General features: G+C 42.3%; 1 protein-coding gene and 1 non-coding gene across 11 annotated transcripts in view; both read left to right on the top strand.

The window, feature by feature from the left end:
• Nucleotides 1-17,330, top strand: part of ADCK1 (aarF domain containing kinase 1) — an 86,058-nt gene that overhangs the window by 11,473 nt on the left and 57,255 nt on the right. The window lies entirely within an intron of this gene.
• On the top strand, nucleotides 7,538-7,610 carry TRNAS-GGA (transfer RNA serine (anticodon GGA)). Its single transcript has one exon. It is a non-coding gene; the product is annotated as a tRNA-Ser (tRNA).

Here is a 17,330-nt window from a genome sequence, read left to right as displayed (position 1 = left end):
GTAATGCCTATATCATAATGTGAAAGCCAGTGACAACCATTGTTAGCCTCAAGACATTGGATGCTTTCTAGGATGCCTGTAGATCCTGTGTTAGTAGCACTTGAGGAGATCTGAGCTTTCTTGGCTTCACATCTGGTTTATTAAATGATCCTGACCATCTATACATGTGTAAGCTTGGGCATTTCTTCCTGCTTTTGCCCTGCTTGTAATGTGGATTAGAGGAGAAATGAGGACAGTGCACTCAGTCCCGTTTCCCAAACTCGACATTTCTTACTTTGTCAACAAACCACTTTGTTCTGCAGAAGGCCACGTATCTCTCAAATTCTTCTGCCTCCTGAAGTGGTTTGTCTCTCTAATCTCAAGTCAGCCTACTCTGGGACATTTCCAGTGTGCCTCTTATCATTGGTACTTGACTTTGGCACCTAGATCTCTTGGCACTTTGAACATTGCTGGCATCAGTTTCTGCTGATCCTGCTGTCAGGAGGTATCTCACTATATACACTTTGTTTAAGGGCTGGCATCAGTGGGCTTCTAAGTTGTCATCATAGGAAGAAGATTCCATTGGGTCATCTTGCACATTTCAGCTGTAGTGAGCATAGCTGCAAATCTTGAGCAAGGCATTGCTTTTGTTGTGTTCTTATGTAAGACAAAAGATTGCTGCTGGGAGTGTGGATAATGGTATATTTTTAATAGAGGGAAGATATCAAGGAGAGAAAGGATCTCTTGTCAGGGTGTCTCAGGAGACAGTAAGAATCTGTTCTTGAGTTAACTATGTTGGCTATAAAATTGCTTTGTCAGGGAAAAGCCATTTGGGGAGGTTAATTAATGTTCCTCCTTTTGAGAGCAGAACTAGGATATTTTCCTCACTCAAACTCCTGGTTACTGGGCTGTCAGTACCTGGGCAATTATTTGAAAACTGTAACCTTATGCCATTATTGTACAGAATATGTTTTCTTGCTCCTGAGGGGCTCTTCTCAGCATATGTAGCATTTGCTTCTCACAGTGAGGTGTGTGTTTTCAAAAGAAAGCTTTGTTTCACAACCATATACTTGCCTGACTGAAGGAGCCTGCTGCCTCTGAAAAGAAGATGCGTGGGTGTACATGTGTTTTTCAAAAATAGCCTGCAATTTCTGAATAGTTCAGACTAGCGAAAGAGACTGTGCCTTTGGCCCTCCCTCGTGATTCACCAACACTATGTACCTTAAATAATAGGAAGCAATGTCCTAATATAGTTTCTTCATGATGAAGCTGGACTGTGTCTGCAGAGAGAAATCCCAGGGAGCTCTCCATGGCCCTCCTGCAGAAAGGCAACTCTGAGTTGGGACTATGGGCTATTCTACTCTGCAATGGCTTCAGGAACAGGAGTTTCTCAGAGAGAAGTTCCCTATTAATGTATTTCTTCTAAAAGCTGAAGGAGGTGGTTATTTCTGCCTCTGCAGCCTCTGTCAGCTGTTCTTCCCCTTTGCAATGCAGTGCATGCAGTGGTGGTTTTCTTTGGCTGTGCTTCAGTCTGTGATGAACTGGAATGAGAAGAATCAAATGAGCTTCCTATGAGACACTGAGTAGCCATTAGGTGGCAGTGACTATCTGTCACCAAGCTGAATGGGTACCAGGAATAGAGAGGTGAAAAGCTTCACAATCCATCCACAGTCCCTGAGCTAAGCATAGGAGGTTGCCCTATTATGTGCTCTCCAGGATATCTCTTCATCTAAAAGGCGTGGTCATTGTGAATGCAATCTAAAAAAGCTACTAGTAGGGCCAGCTGGTGGTTTGATGACTCTACATTTGAGCACTGCTGTCTGGCAAACTTCCTGCCAACACATAAAGCATGAAAGCTTTGCACTGAAAACATATAATGAGCTTCAAAATAAATCTTGTAGTTATAAGACACTTCCTTTTCCTCCTTCTTTCTAGAGTGGTATCAGCTGAACAATATTATGGCCATAGCATCTCTAGGTTTTACTTTTGTAGCATTGGGAATGTGTGGAATGTGTGCATGCGAAGCAGGATATTCTTCAGTCCTGTGCAGTGATTTTTTCAGAGAAATGAGCCATCTCACTGTGACATTTTTGGAGGAGGAAGAAGGAGAGAAGTGAGGGGATATAGGTGTTGTCTCATTTATTTTGCACTTTTCTTCCTGGCCATACACTTTCATCTCTAATACAGGATTTCTCAGGAGATTGAAGGCCTGAGAAAAGATGGAAGGAAATGAGAAGAAAGTGGGAATTGCTTAGGATGCTACTGTAAGTAACTTAAGGCTGGTCCCATTGACTTTGAATCCCCATATAGGGTTGTTATGGTAATGAAAGACTGAGTAGTTGTGACCTCCTGGCTGGTTTATGAAACTTGATTATTAAAGGCCAGCTATAAAATCACTAGAGCTGACAGGTAATCAGTGTTTTATCTATTTTGAAAGTAGGAAGATAACTGGCTTGAGAATTGTAGTCATGTTATCTGAGATGTGGAGAAGTAGGTACGTAAAACATTAAGTTGCTGATAAAGACGCATTAGTGCTTGCAAGGGTAAACTGAGTTTCTCAAATATTATGTGTTGTTTGTCCTTTGAGTCCCTAACAAGACCAATATTGTGGATTTTGTTCCTCTTCCAAAACATACTGTAGTCAGCTTGCAATAAAACTCCAGCCTAAAGGACAGGTTAGGAGTACAGAAATGTAAAAACAGGGATGAAAAAAATGGTTGTGCATACAGAGGATATTTCACATATCAGGCCAGATTGGAATTGTAAAGCAGAGCTGAATACTGTAGATTTGCTCTGCTAAACCAGTGACCTTATCACATTCTCCCTAAAGTGTATCTGATAAAAAAATGTACTGGAGGTACTGGAGGGTAACGCACAATTATCTTACCTGTCAAGCCAGTGTCTTTATTTAATCTGTTAAGTCAGTATTGAGGGAATTGCTGCAGTGGGCAATGTCTTGCAAACACTTCTCTGAAGTTTCTGACAGTGCTGAGGGCATCTTTGTGGGTTCCGGGCAAGCCTTCATATTTACATGGGACCTACTCAGTTTGCACACTTGATGAAAAGATGCTCCTAAAGGGAACTCTGGTCTCCTCTATCCAGAGTCTGAGGTTCAGGCAGGGCTTTGCCAGGCCAGGCTGGGTAAGCCTCAAGGACTAAGAAAAAGGAAGCTATGTTCTCTGGGTTGGAGCAGCTGTGCACCTATACGCAATAAATCAGCTCAGCTGCTTTAGTTCAGGGACACAACAAAATGTATGATTCAGTGCTAGGCTTTGCAGCTAGCCCTTACGTTACTGATTAGGGAAATTGTTTGGAGGCTCTGCCTAGATATCTGTTGATCTTAGCACGTGTCTGCATTTTTGTACATCCGGACAGGCACATCATGTGGATGTGTTCCTGTGTGTTCAGGGTGTGACTGATTCTGTTGAAATAGCCACTTCCAAGAAAGAATCAAAGGTTCAAAGTTGGCTTCAGAGGAAGAGAATGGGAATAACATATACTGCAAGCCTAGGTAAGCCTAGTTTTGGTCCCGTGGAATTGGTTTGAGGTTTCTCTTCTTCTTCTTTTTTTTTTCTTTTTTAAAGTCCCTTTTTAGGACTATAAATTCTGCTGATGGTGTGCTATTCAGCTTGCTTCAGCTTGTTTTTGTCAGTGTACTGAGTTGATGTGACTTGGAAGGGACCACAGGGAGCAGATATACATAGTGACAAGGGTCATCTTTATACAGCCTCCACTCTGTTCCTAGTTCCATTTCAACTATGAATATGCCCATGAGGCTGCACATACACACCTATGTACCATGCTTTCTGAACATTTTCTGCAAAGCCTGGATCCATTTACTGTCTTGCCAGCTTTGCTGAATATAGAGGTAAATTCACTGAAAAGGTCACTAGCAGTTTTTATTTATTTATTTATTTTTTAAAAAAGCAGCTCCTAAAGTGTCCTTACTGCCCCTGCAGTTTTTGTTTGAAAAGGTATTGATTTTGGTTTGTCTGTCAACTGTGTTAGTGTGCAGCCTGTTTCTTATTGTAGGGCTGCTTTGGAGAGTTGCTCACTGTTCTTTAATTTTGTTTATTGTGTTTTTTTTTGAGGTATTAGGCACTGCTGTTGTCCCTGAACATGAGTAGGTTTTTGCAGGATACTGAAGGGCAGCAGGCTTTGCACTCCCTTTGTTTATTGTAGGATTTCTGAGAGGATAAGTAAGGAGATGCGCTTCCCTCCCTGGGGCCCTTTCCTTTTGTTCACAGTCAGACAGCAGGGTCAGTGGGGCCCAGCAGGAGCTGTTTAATCTCTTTGGTGCTCTAGTATTGCCTGCTCTGTCTCTCCTCTCCCTTCATGTCACTTTCCCTGCTTCTACTTCTTGCAATAAGCCATGGCTTTGCTGTGGCAGAGTCTGAATTGAGAGTTATTCACTGCCAATGTATGGAGTGATGATCCTTGACTGAGCAGCAGGGTTATAATGAAATGTTGGCCCCTAAGCCAAGGGAGTGAGAAATGGGTCTGATAAAGGTCCCCCCTTACACAGTAAGGCTGTCAGCTGGAAACATGGGGTTTGCTCGCTGTGAGCTAGTGCTTGTATGCTCTACATGCTTAAAGTTGAGAGATGTCTGCAACCTGATGCATGTTAAGGGTCTTAAGAGTTGTACCAGCTCCTGCCTCCCTGACTAGCGGGGACTAGATCCTTCCTCAGCTTCCCTTAGCCTCTACTGGCCTCAGACGCCACAGGCTAGGGACTGAATCTTTATGAGGGAAAGGTGATGCTTGATGCTTGAACCTGCAGCTTCATTTTAGGGTAGCAAGAACTTCGTAACATGGCTCAGGACTAAGCACAACACAGGCAGAAGCAGTGTCAGCTTCACACACGTACCTTTTCTGGTAAATCCCTGTCTGGATGCATGCATCTTCCTACACTAGCACTGTCTGGCTGACCTCTTTTCACAGACATTGCCATCCTAGGCCCAGCCTGAACCATCTTCCTGCTCTACTGACATGCCTCCACCATGCCACAGCTCTGCCTTTACCTCAGCCCTGGCTGCAGCTCCTCTGGCCCCTGCAGTACTGTTGTCAGTTTGGGCAGAGATTAACCCCCCTGGTAATGTGCTCATTAGGAACTCGTGTCAAAGACTTGCCAGGATCTTAATTTTCTGAGCAAAACAAGATGCATGCCCTGAGTGGATTCATCCCTATCTCCAGGCAGGACAACTCTCCCAGTCTGGCTTTGCAAGCTTGTGTCATGGGCAGCCAAGCCAGCAGACTTCCCATTCCCCTTCCCAGTCCCTCTCTGGAGTAGAATTGTCAGTGCTAACAGAGCTTGGCCCTCACCTGGAGGGATGAGCATCACAGTGCATGTGCCTTAGCTTGTTTCTTGGAGATCCTACTCCAGAACTGGTTGAATGTCAGGTTCCTTAGCATGTCAAAATCTGATGAGTTCACAGCCCAAGAAATTCTTCCATTTGCAAACAGCCTGGAAACCTGTTAAATTTAATGTGAATATTGAAAGACTAATGTAGGCAAGCGTTTTTTATTTGTAGGATATTAAATTTAAAAAAAGCAACAGCAAAAAAGACTAACTCTCTTCTTTTGCTTTTAGGCTTCTTTATTTAAGAAAATCATTGAAATTGTGGGACATACGTGCAACAATTGAAAGCAGGTTCTTTTAAATAACTGTAAAAAACTGTTCACTGCTTGTCATTGTTGGACACATGCAGTTAATTGAAAAAGAAGCGATGTATAGAAAAGACCCCCCCTGAACTCGCACCCCAGTGGCAGATGCTGCCCCTTCCACTTATGTTGCTCAACAAATTTCATCTCAAGATGGTAGATGAATTCTCAATTGCAATATGCCTAGTAACTAACCACACTGTAATTCCAACGTGCAGTACTGTCTCCCACCATCAGAAGGGAGTGGAAAAGGTGCTGCATTTTGTTGATGGTTGAACATTTGTTTTCCTCATCATTTTGACACCAGAGGTAGTTGCCATTCCTAAAATATTCTCTTGCTACCATTACAAAGCAACTTCAGGGACAAATTAATTATGAAGACTCTCATTATGACAGATTAATAAGCCAATGGCAGAGATTTCTTTCTCTTTTTTTTCAGATAAATGAACAGTAAAATCTAACAGCTTCCAGATAACAGCTAGAAACATGTGTTTCTCTGTAAGCCAGGATGTATTTTGTTGGAGATGGGGGGCTTCACAAAACTAGGAATAGAGTATAGAGAATGTTTCCATACTTGCTTTTAGAGCTTTTGCTTTCCCAGTATCATGTGCCAAAATGAGCTTGGGTGTGCATATTGCCATATGGAGGGGAGGTCTTCATGGTTCTGTTGCTGAGAGTTGGTATTGGACCAATGGCTTCCGTCTGGGACATGACTGAGCAGTGTTGTAAAGGTTTAGGAGTAAGGAATACTGAACTTAGGATCTCATGGATTTTAGGAGAAGCCATAAAGTCATAATCTGAATTGCTTTATGGCCATTAAAGGGTATCCTGGGCCAGGGATGTCAGATGTCCCTGGTGTGCTGGTTGAGTTCCAAGTGGCTGATGATGTTCTGCCTGTTGTGTCCCCCTGGAAGTTGTAGAGTTTCCACCCATATTATTTCTGTGGAGTGCTCACTAGGGGTTGTTGTGATATGGCCCAAAGACTTCCTCTGATGCAGGTGTTGAGACATTCTGCCTCCCTGTGGCTGATGTGTTCTATCAAAGCCTTAGACAGTAGGCATTTGAAATATCTGAAGTCTTTGGGACTACCCATGGTGTTGCATTTTGCCAGCAAGGTCTGATTCTTTGGAGAATCTTTGTCAGTTTTTCCCAGGGAGCATTATTTTTCTGTCAGCTTTTGTGCTGATTGTCTTTGTGATAGGCCTTTTTTCTTGAGCTTGCTGTTTACCTTCTAGCCAATATTAGAAACTGACTATCTTTCATCTAGTCTGTTGAAGAAGATTGTCGCTTGCCTGTTGTCGTCACTCATCTTTGGTGTTTACACTTGCTTTTTCTTGTCCGGCATTACCTTCTTACACCAGATTCTCTCCATTTTTACAAAGCACTGGAACAGGTTGCCCAGAGAGGCTGTGAATCTCCTTCTCTGGAGATACTCAAAACCTGCCTGGGTGTGATCCTGTCTAACATGCTCTAAGTGACCTGCTTGAGCAGGGGGGGTTGATGATCTCCAGAGGTCCCTTTCAACCTCAACCATTCTGTGATTCTGTGAAACGATCCCATGCAACGTGCTGTAGGTGCCCATACTTGAGCAGGGGGGTTGGACTAGCTGATCTCCAGAGGTCCCTTCCAACCTCCACCGTTCTCTGGGTGTGTGTGTGAAAGAAATACTGACCTTGTTCATGTAAGACTGAAACCTCTTGATTCTTAGATGGATTCTTTTGTTTTTTAAACTGTGGCAAGTGCTGCCGGATTGGCAGTTTTTTCTTTGGAGAAGTTGTAACTGGGTAGTGATAGAACAAGTTTTTTTTAACTCTACCCAGTGGGGTGCTTGCACAGGTGATTAGTAGCAATCAATATCTTCTATAGCAAAAAAAGATCCATCTCAGACCTTCATCTGACTCAAGTAGCTCAGCTGGGAGAGCGTTAGACTGGAGATCTAAAGGTCCCTGGTTCAAGCCTGGGCTTCAGCAAGGGAAGGTCCTTGTTACTCGTTCTCTGGAAATATTCAAAGCCCACCTGGATGCAACCCTGTCTAACATGCTGTAGGTGACCCTGCTTGAGCAGGAGGTTGGACTAGATGATCTCCAGAGGTCCTTTTCAACCTTACCGATTCTATGATAAAGTGCCTTTTATGCTATGTGTAGTGACTTCTCTGGGAGGGTGGAGGAAATGAGTTGGAATATTCTTCCACAGGCAGTGGAGCAGAAATCCATTTAAAAATATCCTATGTTGAATGACTGTTAATACAGTATTTACTAGTCCTTTGATTGTGGTTGGGATAGGTAACCTAGAGATGAAGGCTTTCTATGCTTTTTCTTGTTGGCTGTGTGCCCAGCTCCCCATGCAATGATAATATTTTATGTTGTACCCCTTTTAAGTAAAATAACAGCTGGTAATGAGTCTGCAGGTGGAAGGACATTCCATTTTCTTGAAGTTAGACAAGATGTTCAGCAGCTTTACTGACTGTTTTACTCTAGTTTCTTATTTGACATTTACAAATGCAGCATCCTAGACTTGTGGATACTCATTCATCTCTTAGATGAGTAGGAAAACGCAGAAACTGGTGATGGAAACGGCAAAATGTTTAATACATAAATGTATATACAGATGATCTCAATTTCATTTCCTTCACCATCTGGATGAGCCACAGCCAAGTGCGGGGAAAATGCATGCAGTATAGTTCATCGTGATACCATCTGTGATAAAGACAATTATCTTTAGCACTGCTGGGGGCAATTCCTTCTTCCTATTGTGGCAGCAAAGTAATGTGCTCTGGATGGTGACTAGTCAATATGCAGCCTCATTTAGGATGTCATTTTATTCATCTCAGTGTGGTGCCATGTCAAATATTCTTAAATTTTATTATTTTTTTCAAACTGCTATCTCTGCCTTTTTTAACTGGCATCTTGAAATCCAGCATAGGTTCTCTCTGATGCTTTTGTTCCCTCCCAGCCACCGTAAAGATTTAGTGGACCCAATGCCACCTTCAGTAGCACCCACATAAGCTCATTGTTTCCAGATTCTGCTTCCATTAACACCTGCACAAATATACTGTTTTCAGCCTGAAAGCAAAGGAGTTGCTGAGAAGAAGGATCTGACCTAATTGCAGTTTAACAGGTATATTGGTTGTACATGAATCAGAAAAGACACCAGCTCAATCTCCATAGCGGTGTCATTGCTGCGATGCTAATATACTGCAGCTTCCTTTATGAGTGCTGAGCTGTGCAATGTTAACAGAGGAAGAAGCTGGAATAACTTATATAAATATATATTTTTTTCACTAAAGACAGCAGCTCTGACTCTGATACTCAGAGGGCAATAGATCTACTGAGTAACACAGGGACTTTTTTTTTTAACATAGGCACTTTTTAAAGTAGATTTGTGCTTTACTAGTGATAATGACTTACTGGCACTGGTAACTGCCACTATCTTACTATTGGTCCTAGTGCTATGACAGTCACTGTAGTTTTGTGGAATTGACAGTGTAATCCCATGGTTGTTGTATTTCCTGACTTCCTAGTCAGTCTAATCTAATCACTTCTGGGTATTCTTGTGTTGCTGTGTTTCTCCTCTAGGCACCCTGATCCTATGGGAAAGGGGCTGTACTTTGAAGATTAAGCTTCTCAGATTAAAGAAGGGGAAAGGAATCTGCCACTGCCAGTTTGGTAAGGGGATATTTTGCTGAGATCTCCAGAAAGATTGCAAAGGAAATTCTTCTTTCTGGGTGCTGTGACCATGCTGAATGCTGGAGATCATCTGTGTGATTATAACAGAGCAAGCCTTCTTGCTGTGCTCTCTTGGCCATTGGAATGGCCTACCAGGAGAGAAGTTTCATATGTATGAGGGGGAGAAGCTGCTGTTGCAGGGCTTAATTGCCTGACATTGACTCAGATGGGTCTTGACTGGAGGTCAGCTGTGACATGCAGCTGGTAGGGTGGGATTTGACTGTTGGGAAGAGAAAAATGTCAGCCCAGATTCTCTGGTATCTACAAAGTGGATGTGACGATTTCTCCCCTCCAGCAGCAATGCCTGCCTCTGCACTTCGTTCTTCCCTGCACACCCACGCAGGAGAGCAGACTGTGTGAAGCTATCCTATTTTGACCCCAGTTGCTGAATTAGATGAGACTCAGCTGAGCTTTCTCTGTCTTTCCTTCTGTGCTTGGGGCACCCATCCCAATAAACTTCACCTCTCTGTCAGTGTATCTTTCAATATGTCTTCTGTCCATTGGTGGTTCCTTTGGACTCTGTGGCTCTTTGAGCTCCATGTGTTTTAGCATGGGATACGAACACTAAGGCAAGTGACTCCCAGGCATGCATCTTCATCTCTGCTACTGAGCTCCTTCACTTTGAAGACCAGGAATATTCAGCACTGAACAGATTTCTTTGATATTCATTTCTTCTCATCTCGTTGTTCTTTGCTAACTCTGGTAACACCCCATGTTTCCTTTCCCCTTTACTGTCTGTCCTCTTGAGTAGGTGGAAAGTGTTACTGACTCCCCCCCCCCCTTTTTTTTTATTTATTGAGGTTGAATCAAGCAGCTCTTCCTCACTTTATTCTGTCCTGGTTCAGCCACCTGGCAGTGGCTCCTGATTTTCCCTTCCTTGTTTTTTTTGCTCCCTCTACTCCATCTGAGAGTTAAGACCTTTTTTTCAGTGAAGGGGACATCTCTGTGCCACTCTCCTTGATGTGAAGCATCTCTGTGCATAGCCATAACTCTGTGAGTTTCAGTGGCAGCCAATTCCCATTGTGGGCTTGTTTGAGCTCTTCATTCCATCCTCCACATGGTCCAGGACCAGCTTCCCTTCCCAAGCAGCTGCCTTCCCAGGGTCTCCTTACATGGATATAGCTATGTGGGGAGTGTTTTCAGGTTATTTTTGCTGCACAAAATTATCTTTTGCTGCTAAGTCTTTAGTCTGTGGTTTCTATAGGGTGTGGCAGAAGCTCCTGTTTTGAGAGCATCTCTGACTGTAACACGTCTCAGTTGAACTTCTTCCCTATAGTGACTGAAGAGAGCAGATAGAGCTTAATAGCACTGATGGCTGAGACCCTCCACTGTAGCTAAACACAAGGCTATTTAAGATCATTTCCTTGCAAAACTTAAACTTGTTTTCGCTCCAGTCCCTCATGGTCTAATCCAAGCTGAGCTGAATTAATTTTATTAGCAATATTTTGAGAGATGCTGTGTCAAATTTATTATCACTTCACCTGCTTTGTAACAGGAGCTACAGGCACTACAATTAAGGGATCAAGACACATGTCTAATTTCACTGCAGCTTCTGCAAATTTCTCTGTCTTCTGCAGCCATGCTGCTGAGTGACTTCTTATCCTCCAAGGATGCTCTGTAATGAAGTACAGGACAGATCTTTGTCTCAGCTCTACCTGGACAAGAGGGCACTGAGAACAGATTCTTGTGTACTTGCACAACTACTGTGCAAGTAGTTGTAACATCCCAAGTCTATGTATACAAATATCACTAGTGTGTTATCACATCAGTGTGCCTGGTCCAGAAACAAAGATAGTGTGAAGAACCAGTTGTGTAGTCACAAGTATTGCCTTCTTCCTGAGAGTGCTTCTCTCCAGTCTGCAAACAGCTTTAAGAGAGAATGGATTGCACCTTCGTACTGTGTCCTGGACACAGCTCCGCATTTCTTTTTCCTTTCCAAGAAGAAAAGAAGGTAAACAGAATTTGCTGAGAGGGAGGTAAAAAGGCAAATTCTGCCATTACAGGGATGTGGCCTGGGGAACAAAGGTGCCAGCATCTTGTTTTGCCGCAAGGCCCTTAGACCCTGGTGTCCTCAGTGTCCTGAGCAGGCCATGGACAAGGGAGCAGGACTGACCTGCACAGATTGCCCACATTTGTGTGTTTTAAATAGCTCCACCAGTTACAAAATTGAACAAAGCCACTGGACTCTCAGTGGCTGTGACTTCTTTGCTTTTGCCCTGGCCAGATCTTCCAACTTTTTCCTCAATCAATGTATGAGTCTCAGTATATGAAGTCATGCAGTGGGGCATTTGCATGGCACATGGCTTCTGGTGGGATGCATACCTGTATGTAAGGTCATTTGGGGAATGGATGTAGGAGCAAGCCTGGAGACAGCCTGCTGGCAGAACCCTGGCATGTGGCACAGTATCTGCTCAGCTGTCAGTGTGTCAGACGCTCTTGGTGAATGGGTCGCAGCTCTGGCAGAACAGCCACATCTAGCACAAAGGGTAAGTGAGCAGTAATGGCATTATCTCAACACTGCAAATAAAGGATATACAGCCATGACAGTGATAGGAGGAAGCTGTGTGTGAGTCCCACTCTTCATGCATGAGATATTACAGAGCTGATTCACCATATAGAGTGGAAACTACCCTTCATTTTGCATTGTTGCCCTCCCAGGTTGCCTTGAACTAGCTCAAGCTTTTGGGTTTAATTTTCCCAGACTGCCAAAAGCATTGGAACATATTACTGTTTAAAATTTCACTTCCTTTCTTACCTTCCAAAGCTTGACCTCAATATCTGTAGTGAGGCAATACCTGCCTTAGTGGTACTTCAGTGTGTATTTGTAGTAAATCATTAGATATCTCTAACTGTAAAGCAAAGGACATTTGAAACACGCAGTCATAGATGCTAGAAGTGAAAAATGTCTCTAAGATGATCCTGACCAGTAAGAGATGGCCTTTTATTTTTCACTTTTGCGTGAGTTTTTGCTTTGGATGTGTGTCAGGTAGGGCAATCTAGTGAAAAAAACAGAATCAGGGGCTTTGATTTTTATTCCCGGTCATGTCATTACTGTCCCTTGGGGGACCCAGGCAAATCCTTTCTCCTTTCTGCAATTCATTTTCCTGGTCCAAAAAAGAATAAGGGTTTACGTTTGTGAAGTGCTTTCAGAGTTATATATAGAACTTGCTGTAGAGGTATTGAATAATCTTAACAATCCTGTGGCGTGGTACTGAGTGCCCGTACCTACCTACTGAAAACAACTTAGTATCTCAGTGTAATACCCTGCTAGTTAGGTTATTCAGACTAGAAGGGACTCTGCTTCTGGGACTAAAGAAGATCTTACTTCTTATGGGAGAGATCTGGTTTTCTGGGTATGTTCTACTTTCAAATGCTCAAGAACAACGGGCCTACTTGGCCTGTTGTCTACATCACCTTTTTGGCTGAGCCTTCACACAGCAGCATGTTGCTCTCTGGAGATGATGTCTGTAGTTGTGTAGGACTCAGCTTGACTCTCAGATTCCCAGCAGTTTGATCTGGAACTTTCAGTAGGAGAAAATGGATCAGTAATACCATAACCATAAAAGTGCTACATCCCAGTTATTTCAACATGCTATTTTCCCCTTATTTCCCTTCCTATTGCTGCTTGTTCTTCCTGCTAAGGAGACCTAGACAGAATTATATTTATTATACTATAAGATATACTTATTATATCATATATTAGATTATTATATCTCAGAGGTGTTCAGAGGGGAAACAACTGTTCCCTTCTGATTTTCCTCCTGAACTGCCCCACAGATAACTAATTGCAGCTCAGTTGCTTTTATTAGCTACTTACCTAAAATTGAGCTGGCTAATGAAAATGTTTCTAATTAGTACAGGGTAGATTAAAACTCATTACAGCAAGGTTGTCAGTAATGGGAGATAATCGGAGCACAAATGACTAAGCTTGAAGCAAAATGAAGATGGAGCATGGGCAGACTATTGGCACTGGTTGTGCATGCACCAGCCAGCAAGGTGCCAAAGCAAGGTGGCTGAACTCTGGTTCAGTGAGGTGACTACTGGTGCTCTGTGTACTTGGTCAAGCAACATTGCTTCCTGCTCTCCATTGTAGCTTGGGAAGTGACTGGCTGAAGACATGGACCTCAGTCCAGCATAAATGTTTCACAAATTAAGTGACATCTCAGGCTACGAGTTTGTTGCTAGGCCTTCCCCTAGCTCACCAGAAATGACTGTTAAGAACTATATTGTGAATCTGGGCATTAGTTTGGTGAACATTGGAGTATGTGTACTGCAGTTGGCAGGTCTGTGTGTGCTTGCATGGAAATTCAGAGTAGTGATGACTCAAAGGGCGTGAGCTTGCATATTTTTACAGTGTGAGGTAGGCTCATTTAGATGTGGAGAAGTCTTTCTTGGTCTCCAGGCAAGACTGATCTAAATCATGAAATGTAGTGGGTTGCTTTAATTTTAGCTGCTTCTAGTGCTGGTGATACAAAACCCCAGCACCAATACTAGGTTTTGGCTGTCTGACATAGGTTGACAGGGAGCTTTCCAAAAAACTATATTCTTCCATTTGTACATAATTCATTGGCCATTGTGGTCTAATGTGTGGCTCCTTGTTCCCATATTGGTAAAATAGAGATGCTGAGAAACTGTCATTTTTAGTCTAAGGGGTCAGGTCTGTCCTCTATAGCTTTTTGCAAGCTATAAACCTGTCCCTCATGCTTCCCAGTGGTCCCACTGGCTACAGACTGTTGTCCCAGAATTTCTGAAGGGGTTATGGAGTGCTCTTCTGAGCTAAAGTGGTCAAAACTGGTTTTCTGAGAGTTAGGAGGATGTATTTTTACTCAGAGTTTTTCCTGATGGGAGCTACCTAAAATGTATAGGTCTGAAAAGGTAACAAAATATACCTGTCAAGTGGGAACATGTGGAATGGTTTAATATGGGCAGGCAGAGATCTACAGGAGAGATAAGTCTTTAGGAAAATTATGCTCAAGTTACACAAATAATGAATTATTAGATTGTGGGTAGTTATTCTCATTCCAAAGGCATGTCCTTAGCCTGTGATTAGCAGTGCAATCAGTTATTATTAGTACAGGGAAGCATTTGAATGGAGATATCTGATGTACCTTGGAATGAGCTTTTGTAAAAGGTAAGCAGGAAAGACAGTATGAAAAGGAGATAATAAGAATTTCTTTAGAACTGTGTGTTTCCCTGCAGCATCCCTGCTGCCAGTCAGTTTCATCACCAGGCTAGTAGTGTTAGTGAAGGCTATAGTAGTTTATATTAACTGTRTATTTATTCAGACTTGTTCAAAGAGGAGATAACAGCCCCTTGGATGCAACTACAGTGTCACTGTAGTGGGTTCTAGGTTTTCTACTGCTGTTTTTAAAGTATCCTAGTACCCTATTCACTTCACCAGTAGTTGTATCTTCCCTAAACATCTTTACAGATCTTTGGTATGACACCTGATTTCAGTCTCTCTGTGCTCAATTAAGGTGGACTTCCTTTCATTCCTCTTCAATTTGTGTTGTCTTGGATCATCTAAAGCAGCACTGTAGTTTTACCAGTCATGTATGTACAGCCCTTCCATCATATGGTGTGGAAGAGAAAAGGCCTGTGGCCAGATTTTTCCTATCATCTCTGACATGTCTTTTCTGCCTCATCCACTTGCTATGCTTTGGGGATACCTGCCACAGAGGTGTGATGACAACCTTTCTTCCTGCTTTCTGTGCTGGGACTGGAGTCCAAGGGGAAGTCTCACTATTCCAGTCCAGTCTACAATTACTGGAGCCACTTATGGAGTAGCTGTCTCCTGCTGGACGCCTGGCAGAATTTCTGCCTGGGACACCTCCACGCATTCTATGCCACAAGATATTTCCTGGCATCCTAAAGCCTTGAGATGAAACAGCAACGGCTGCAACTCTGACATGCGAGAGGAAGAAAGGAAGGGGTCACAGTCATCACCAATATCCCAAGTCCTTGCAATGGCAGGAAATTTAGTAAATAAAGAAGATCCTTGGAAGCAGGTTGAACCCCAGCAGAAGGCTGGGCCCCCAATAGTCTCTGCCAGTTAGACCTAGGGAAATATCTCCCTTGACCATATTTCTTGTGAGTGATTTAACCTGCAATGTAGAAGCTGGATACATCAAATAGTTTCTTTAGTGATTTTAATGATTGTGGGAACATCAGTGCACCCTGCCTGTCTCGTACTGTGGCCGATCAATATGGTAATTTTTCTCTTGGTGCCTTGAACAAGAGTGTTTAAAGCCCTTTAAACGTTTTATTACATGTAATGTTCTTGTGAGTCTGTAAAATGGTATCGTGTTACTGAGTTTTGTAAAGAACTGTGTAAAAGCACTTTTAGAGATGAAAAGCTCAATATAAAATCAGGTATAGTTGTTTGATCGTAAATGTCTAAAGCCTTTCTGAATACCATTAAGCTCCTGGGTTTTATATCCTCTGACACTGAGTGCCACTGGTTAATGCTGTACTGTGTAAAATGGAATGTAAAAAAAAAAAAAAAAATTAAAGGATTGTTGCTTTGTGGAATGCCCTATTATTTGCTATTTTATAAAATCTGGGAATAGGAATGGGAGATTTGCTTTTTTATTATTTCATACAACTCCCTCTTATGCATCAACTCTCTCTAAACAGTCCTTTGACATTTCAGATCTCTTTTTCTCATGGGCTCTTTTCAAGACCTTGATCACTTTTTTTTTCCCTGAACCTCTCTGGACTGTTTTTATTTCTTCTTTTTGTGATAAAATGTTCAGAACCAAACACACTATCCAGAAGTTGTACTGTCAGTTTACACAATGACATTTTGATATTGATGTTTTGACATTATGGTATGAGAATTTAACATTGTTCTCTTTCTTAACAGAGTCAAACAGCTTGATTGCATTTTTTGATCCCCATTTTGCATTGAGCAGGTGCCTTCACTGAGCCATCCACAACAACATGATGCTTATGTTGGGTGGTTACAGTTAGTATAGAGCCCATCAGTGTGTGCGAGCGGGAAAAATTGTTTCTCCCAGCATGTATAACCTTGTGGTCATCTATGCTCAGGGTGATCTACCAGTCTATTGATTGATTGTTTATCTTTAGTAGGGGCTTGGCAGGGCTTATTTTTTTGTAGTAGTGAGTAATTTCTGTTGCATCTCCTGGAAGTTTTGTCATTGCGCAGTTCTCTCCTTTGCCAGATTTCTTTCAGGGAAATTAAACCTTGAGGTTAGAATGGGTGTAATGGGTCACTCTAATGTTAACTTTTGACAGTGATGCAGGGCAACCCATCTATCTTACAGAGCCCCTTCTGCGTTGTGGGTCCTATCCATACCTCTTTCTCTTTTCATCACATTTCGCTGTGTTTCTAGTGCTAGTTCAGACTTACTAGAAATAATGACACTGCAAGTGCTCATATAGACAGCTCCTAGAGCATCACCTTGTCTAAACCTACTCAGAGCATATTGAAATGAAGCTGTGGTAAAAACATTACTAAATATTGCAATTTTGTCCTAGTTAGAGATCTCCACCATTGCTATTGTCTGTAGTGCTGGGCTTGGTGTTGCAGAGAGGGAATTTTGAGTGGAGAATGATAAAATGAACGTATGATTTGAAAGAGTGTCCTTGTATCTTGTCCAATAATGACTGAGTTTTCTTTTCACTTTTTTTGAGGGAATTTATTGAAAGCCACTTGAAAGTCCCAATACATCTTTCCCCTTTCCCTTTTATCGACTCTTGTGTTAACGTGTTCGGAGAATTTTGGTAGGCTGGAGAAGAATGATTTTTTTTCCTCTTAAAATCCCTGTTGGCTTTTCTTCAGTCGTATCATATTTAGCTAGAGGATTTTAGTGTTCTCTGTAATTATTGTCTCAACTAATTTAGTTGGGACAGAACAAAATCTAACAGGACTATAGTTTCTCAGATTATCCTGGACTTTTTTTTAAAAAAACAAGGCAGCATTTATTCACCTTCAGTTTGCTG

This window comes from Rhea americana, unplaced genomic scaffold (genome assembly GCF_003343005.1).
Source record: "Rhea americana isolate MKP2758 unplaced genomic scaffold, rheAme1 scaffold_5, whole genome shotgun sequence".
Classification (NCBI taxonomy): domain Eukaryota; kingdom Metazoa; phylum Chordata; class Aves; order Rheiformes; family Rheidae; genus Rhea; species Rhea americana.
The sequence above is the reverse complement of the archived record's forward strand: the minus strand, read 5'-3'. Positions and strand labels throughout refer to the sequence as shown.